The sequence below is a fragment of the Conger conger genome, chromosome 3 (genome assembly GCF_963514075.1).
Source record: "Conger conger chromosome 3, fConCon1.1, whole genome shotgun sequence".
Lineage (NCBI taxonomy): Eukaryota > Metazoa > Chordata > Actinopteri > Anguilliformes > Congridae > Conger > Conger conger.
The window spans coordinates 44,079,064-44,086,932 of record NC_083762.1 but is presented as its reverse complement, the minus strand read 5'-3'; positions in this window follow the sequence as shown (position 1 = coordinate 44,086,932).

Sequence of the window (7,869 nt, the reverse complement as noted above, 5' to 3'; positions counted from 1 at the left end):
ATTAAGCAGTGCCCATGGACCTCTGGAATTAAAATGACCTGAAAACATCACTGACCCTCCACCATATTTCACCATGGGTATGAGGCCTATGTCTGTTAATCTGTTTCAACACCAAACTTGCCGATGCTGTATCTGACCAAATTTACCGATGCTGTATCTGACCAAACTTAACGATGCTGTATCTGACCAGACTTACCAATGCTGTATCTGACCAAACTTACCAATGCAGTATCTGAACAAACTTACCAATGCTGCATCTGACCAAACTTACCAATGCTGTATCTGAACAAACTTACCAATGCTGCATCTGACCAAACTTACCAATGCTGTATCTGACCAAACTTACCAATGCTGTATCTGACCAAAATGTTCAATTTGGTCTCATCTGACCACAGCGCTTTGTTCAGTCATACTTCAAATGACCAAATGACACCAAATGGGACCAAAAGAGAATTGAATTGTTAAGTATATTGTGTGCATTTCCAGTCAGGGGTGGCAATAATTCTGGAGCCCACTGTATATGTGTGTGTTTGCATGTATAACCTGGTGTAAAATCCAGCTATGTGACCAGCTTAAATTACCATCTACCTGCTGTTTCAAAACATAGCTTGAGCTGGTCGAACCATGTTGAGTATGGTGCTGGTCTGAACTGGTCAACCAGCTACCAGCTAGCTTCAGCTGGTTTTTCAACAAGCTATGCATTTCTTCTTGGTAAGAGATGTGTGTCTGGGTGTATGTGTGTGTGTGTGTGTGTGTGTTTTAGAATACGCGATTGCATTATCATTTTTATACTGGGAATAAATATGTTGCAATCATTCGCTGAGGGAGGGGGGGGGATGTGGGGGTGGGGGGGGGGGGGGGGATGTGGGTCGAGAACATTAAAGTGCTGAGGTCACAGGAGAACAAAATCCCAAAATGTCTGAAGAATTATAATGGCATATGAAGTAATCCATTATTCTGGCTGGCTGCTGTTGTGGTCAGTTAATGATTGGATTTGGCTGTACATTTCAGACTAGTTTTACACAAGACAAATTGCCGTGTGCCCAGAAAGCCATATAGGGAGGTTAAAGGTGCAGCCGTTGAACGGTTTGATTTTCACTTAATTGGAACTTAAAAGCCCTCTGACCGCCTGGCTCATGCACATGAAGGCAGCGGTGGAAGCGCTGAACTTCCTTCTCCTTTGATGTGGCACAAAGATGGCTCTGTGGTGGGCCCGCCTCCTGACACAGGCCGTCAGCGGAGGAGCCCTCGGCCTCTGGCACACGGGACACAAAGGCCCGGCTGTTTTGCATCACACTTTGGTGGATTATCATGTTAGCTGATGTAGCCTCAAACTGGTAAAGCTGCCCCTTTCCCTGCGACTCGACAAGGACCCTCTCAAAGAAAAGCTTTGTGATTACAAGGAGATTAGCCCCCCCCCCACCCCCTGTAGCGCATTAGCATGCAGATGATGGCCGCCCTCAGCTGGGCTTGGCACTGATGTGGGTGATCTTCTGACGGACCGCTTGTATGTCTGTCTGTCTGGTGGTTGCTGGATACTCGGACCTGGGTCATGCACCAGTTGCTTGACGTTTGCAGGGGATGGTTCCACCCACCCCCTCCTCCAATCTCTGCTAGCATATTTACGATATATTGTGTTTGGTTTTGGGCTAGCCTTTTGGGCAATACGATGCGCATGCAGTCTGACACCAATTGACCCAGGAGTACTCCCCGGGTCATCTTGCCATAACACTGTCATCGTTTCTGCAGGAACATCAACACGAGGAGGGTCCTTTTGCTGACAGATTGCTGTTGGCACTTGGAGTGGCTGAGACACTGCTCAATTAGACAAAAGTGATATTTTTCCATTAGCTTCAAAACAATTACCTTAGACATTGGCTGTCTTAGGAACTCTGCAAAGGTCGCCGTCTGTACTGGTGGTTAGTTGAGACATAGGTCAGCTAGAGTAAGGGATACTGTTGACCTCAAACTGGTCTGATGTTATCTGTCTTAACACTGCTAAGCATATCTATTGCGAAAAAGGTAGTGTTTGGATAAACACTCCGAAGCATTTTATTAGGAACATCTTTACTTAATCACATGGATAACTACGTGTAATAATCTAATCAGCCAATTGTGTGGCAGCAGTGCAGTGCATACAATCATGTAGATACGGGTCAGGAGCTTCAGTTAATGTTCACATCAGCCATCAGAATGGGGGAAAAAATGTGATCTAAGTGACTTTGACCGTGGAATTATTGTTGGTGGCAGACAGGGTGGTTTGAATATCTCTGAAACTGCTGATCTCCTAGGATTTTCACACATACTAGTCTCCAGAGTTTGCAAAGAATGGTGGAAAAAAACAAAACAAAAATCCAGTGAGCAGCAGTTCTGCAGACAGAAACACCTTGTGAATAACTGCACATTACAACAGTGGCATGCAGAAGAGCATCTCTGAACCCAGAACACATCATAACTCTTAAGTGGATAGGCTACAGCAGTAGAAGTCTAGAAAATTAGTCTAAGAAATACCTAATAAAGTGCTTGGTGAGTGTATTTGCATATATAAATATAGTTTGCAGTTTTTTTGATTTTTTTAAAAAAATATGCAGGCTACACATGACACCTTTAAATATGCAATAATCGAATCACATCTGACGAAAAATGCCATACTAAATACAAAAGTATTGGGACAATGATGTAACTTGTGTTTTGATTGTACTCCAGCACATTGGGTTTGAAATAAAGCAATGAATTTAGGGGTAAAGTGCAGATGGTCAGGGTATTTACATCCAAATTGGGTGTTTCTGGTAGGAATTACATCCTTTTCACACTTAGATCCATTGTTCTAAGTAAGAGTGTGCTGCAAGGGTCATTCCTAGGTCCTGCTCTCATATTTCATAACACTGATGACTGTGCCCCTTCTCTGGTGACTGCTTTTGCAAACTTGTAGTTAGATTTGAACTTTCTACATGCTTAAGTTGACTTATAGTTGTTTATAAATGCTAATGAGATTATTACCATGTTTTCAGGGTTTTTTTTTACCACAGTGGTACTATCATTCTCCATAAAGAGACCATCATGTTGAATTAAGTTCACACTGGGTTTCTTGTTGTGGTTAAAGTCTTGCTTCACCATGACTTAAAGAAAAGATCTGGCTGCCATCTTATTTTTGACTTGTTTCTTTTTGAGGACACTATTTACAGAGTTGCCTGTCCTCAAACTTTGTTTAAACTTGACCCTCTATATAATGCTTCTTTGATCACAAATTCATATTATAGAACCCATCTTGGCACTTTATATAGTCAGATTGGCTGGACATACCTTGCCACAAGAAGGATTCAAAATTGTTTTAATTTGATCATGGCCATCTTGGGGAAACTTTTTGGAAAGTGGACGCATACATGGCTGTGTTCTAAGGACCCTTGGCCAGGTCTCCCTTGCAAAATTAGAATAAGGTGAAATAAAAAAATGTATATAATTAATTAATGAATTAACCTTTAATAACCAACCTTAGGTGAGGGTGACTGTAGGCTTCACACTATAAAACTCTGCTTGTTCCCTAACTGTCACTTTGGTACACAAACGTCAACAGAAGCTGTTTGAACATTTGTAAGCTTAGTGTCCCACAGAGGCAGTAACAAGAAAGATGTAAACAGCCCACTCTGGAGACTTCTCAAAATAAATCCAGTGCAAAAAAGATGCTTTGCTGTGTCTCAAGTGCACACATATTCATATTAGATGTGTCTTTTGAGAAGTCCTCTGTCCAAATACATTTAAAACTCTCACAGAAAAGGTAATAAAAGGCAGAGGAGTTGCGGAGAGACAGGGTTAATGAAGTCCCGGCGGAAGGTTAGGGCAGCCGCTGTTCGATCCACGTCCTGCTCAGTGTTTTTTTATTTTATTTGCTACTCGCTATCCGTGCGAGAATCCCAACGCTCCCACAACAATTATCACCCACTTGTTCTCCAGGAGGCCTTTGCATTGTTGTTGTTGTTGTTGTTGTTTTTGGTGTCATCACAGTTGTTTCCTTTTTTCTCCTTTTCTTTTTTTTCTTTTTTTTTTACCTCGCTGGGCTGCTGTATTAATCATGGCCCCCGTTGTTATTTATCACCTTCTGGATGAGAAATAATAATTTTGGCACCAGTGGGGCACTGGGCCAGAGGTACTGAATTAAGTAAAATATCTAAACACTGGCGAGGATCATTTCTCTTATTAATGAATCCACACACAAAGAGAGAGTGAAAAAAATGCTGCTTATTATTTGTTCCTTTTTGTCTAAAGTGGGGCCTTGCTGCGAAAGGTTTCAGGAGGGTATTTCTTCAGCGTTGTCGAGATTACTGTTCTCTCATTAATTCTGCACAGCTCGGTGGGCACTGGGCCTGAGTTTCTTACACCACTGCTGTTCAGGAATAGAATTATAAGAAACACCATTTTTGCAGATGTGAAAAAGTGCATTCCCCAGGAGCAAATGAATGTCTTTTCTTTAGTAAGCAAATTGGTCTACACCAACCAAACCAAGGACCTCACATTTGTTTGTCTCCATAAATAAAAGTTCTCAGCCCAGACCTCCACCCCGGCCCAGGTGTTTAAGGGCAGAGGGCCAGCTGGCTCGGCAGGGCTCTGGTGTGAGAGTTTTTATAGCTTCTTCCTGACCCACATGGGCCCTATAGCACTCCACTACCGCACATTCAATCATAACTCTGCTTGCTTTCACACATGATGACCATGCAGATGCTTGTTATTTATCAGTGACAGCATCACCTCATCCAAGCATCATGCCTGATTTATGTGAACTATGAATCAACAAACTGTGTGCTTCATCATGATTGGGACTAAGATAGCATAACTACCCTGTGTGGTCAGAAAAGCAATTCAAATATTAAAGGTAGTTTAATTGTTACAAAGGCACTATATATAACAGCACTTTATATAACAGCAGATTACTACACCTATATGTACAATTTATTAATTTTGGGATTTTTCCTGTCAATTTGACTAGATGGGGAAAAATGGTTATAGCAGTGGTCTCCAACCCTGGTCCTGGTTTTTATTTTCACCATAAAGTCAGCACCCTGTTGAGACCCAGGTGAACAGGTGAGGTGAGTTAAGTGTGTGTAACATGTGTGTTAAGTAACTGCTGTTACTGATTAGTTAAGTGCAGAGTAACAACGAAAACCAGCAGACCCAGTACCTCTCCAGGACCAGGGTTGGAGACCACTCGGTTAAAGACAGAGAAGGGATAAAAATATAGAAATTGAACACATGGGGTTGTGTATATGGGATTATGGTCTGCTGCCTAATGGTTTTACCTGAATAATATTCTCCTTTAGAGCCATGATGACAAGCCAAGTATTTACAGTGTAGTCCATAAGTATTTGGACAGTAACACATTGTTGCATTCACTCTGTACTCCAGCACACAAACAGTTGAATTAAAACAATCACTATGTGGTTAAAGTGCAGACTTCATCTTTAATGTGAGGGTTTTTACATCCATATTGGGTGAACCGTGTAGGAATTTTTATACATAATAACCCCAATTGGACAAATTAATACAAACTGAAATAACATCGTCATATTCAATATTTGTTGCAAATCCTTTGTAATCAATGACTGCCTGAAGTCTACGATCCATAGACATCACCAGATGCTGGGTATCTTTGCTGGTGATGCTCTTCAGCTCCTGCTTGTTTTGGCTTCAGTCTGGTCTTCAGCAAGTGAAATGCATACTCAATTGGATTGAGTTCAGATGATTGACTTGCCCAATCAAGAACATTATACTTTTTGGGCCAAAAAAACTCCATTGTTGCTTTGGCTGTATGCTTTGGCTCAGTGTCTTCTTCTTTGCTGCATGATGAGGCATCGTATAATCAGTTTGAGGCATTTGCTTGGATCTGAGCAGACAAGATGCTTCTGTATACTTCGACATTCATCCTGCTGCTACCGTCAGCAGAGACATCAATACTAAACAGTGAGCCAGTACCAGCAGCAACCATACACGAACAAGCCATAACACTACCTCCACCATGTTAGACAGATGAGGTGGTATGCTTTAGATCATGATCTGTTCTTTTTTTTCACCACACTTTCCTCTTTCCCTCACTGTGGTATATGTTGATCTTTGTCTCATCTGTCCCTGACACTTCTGGTCATTCTATGCTTGAGGCTTGCTTCGGGTTTGCATTTTGTGGTGAACCCTCTGAGGTTATGCTGCCATAGTTTTCTTGATGGTCATCTTTGACACATATACGCCTACATCCTGGAGAGTGTTCTTGATCTGTTCAACTGTTACAATGGGATTTTTTTTCACCATTCACATTATTCTTCTGTCATCCACTACATTGGTCTTCCGTGGTCTACCAGGTCATTTGCCATTGCTGTTCCACCAATGCGTTTTTGTTTCTTAACAATGTACTAAACAGTTGATTTTGACGCATGTAATTTGTTGGCAAGGTATGATTGATTTATTCTGATATATTTTCAACCTAATGATGACCTGCTTTACTGGCATTGACACTTCTTTGGTCCTCATGTTGAGAGACAACAACAACAGACTCCAAATGCAGATGGCACTCCTAGAATCAACTCTAGACCTTTTGCTAGCTCTCTTATGCATGAACTAATGATGAAACTTAACACTCCTGTCTAAGAAACGCGATTGTCTCCTAAAATTGCCATGGACTATTTATAAAAATGGCTGCAATTCTACACTGTTCACCCGATATGCAGAAACCCTCAACTTAATGCAAAAAGTCTGCATTTTTACTTCACAGTCATTGTTTTAATTCAAATTCAATGTGCTGGAGTACAGAACCAGAACACCAAAAAGCTGTCACTGTCCAAATACTTATGGTCTGCATTGTATATTATTGTTTTCCAGTCACAACTCTATGTACATGCCCTAGACTCAAAAACAAAAATGAATAGTTGTATACTAATGTTGCCTATATGGTTAGCCAAAACTTGATATTAAAAATGTGTTACAGATATGATTATTTTTTCAAGCTTTTCTTCTTCTAGAGATGCACATGTATTACAAAGGCTTAAAGTATTAGCATTCATGTTCCAAAATACATTCACATTATCACAGCACTGTGCCAACTGGATGTTTGACTTAGCAATGGGATGTGTAATTTATTTTTCAAATCCATCAACAGTGTGATATCCAAACATTATGAAAGACAGAAGTTACAGAGGGTGAGGTGTTCAAACAATGTATTGGGATGCAGAGCATCAGCACACAAGTCTGCACCTGCCACCATGTTGGCACACACACACACACACACACACACACACACATTCACTCACTTCTTGTACAGCGGCAGGAAGTTTCAACAAACCATTTCAACGACTTGCCGCTCTATAATTCAAAACACCTTCCTCAAAGTATCCAAAGAGCAGATTTATGGCTATTAACGTAACAACATAAATGCAACCAACACAACATGCCCCCCCCCCAACTCCACCCCTCCTCTTCTTTTTTTTTCATACACCTAGGAAAAATATAATCATTCTTTTTAATTACTGCTGCTAGGCACTCTATTAAAATTCTAATTTCCTTCATCCACCCCAATTGATACGGGTCTGGTGCGAGTCTGCGGCGGAGCTGGGACCCAGTGTATAATATTCACGTGGGCACGCCTTGGTTGTGCCGCGTGTCAGAAGCCATCTTGTGGCGAATCCCTCACCCGCCTCGCGGCTCAGCCTGTGGAACTGATGAGGTGAAGAGCGTTGCTCTGCTGCTCTGTGCTAGTAATCACAGGACTCAAGAAACACATACATCATCTGCCACGCAGGTTGGCACGGCGAGTGAAAAGCCTTCACATCGCGTAAGATGTTGGACAAATGACAGCCATACGGGCGCTTGTCTCCGCACAGATGGCCCGGG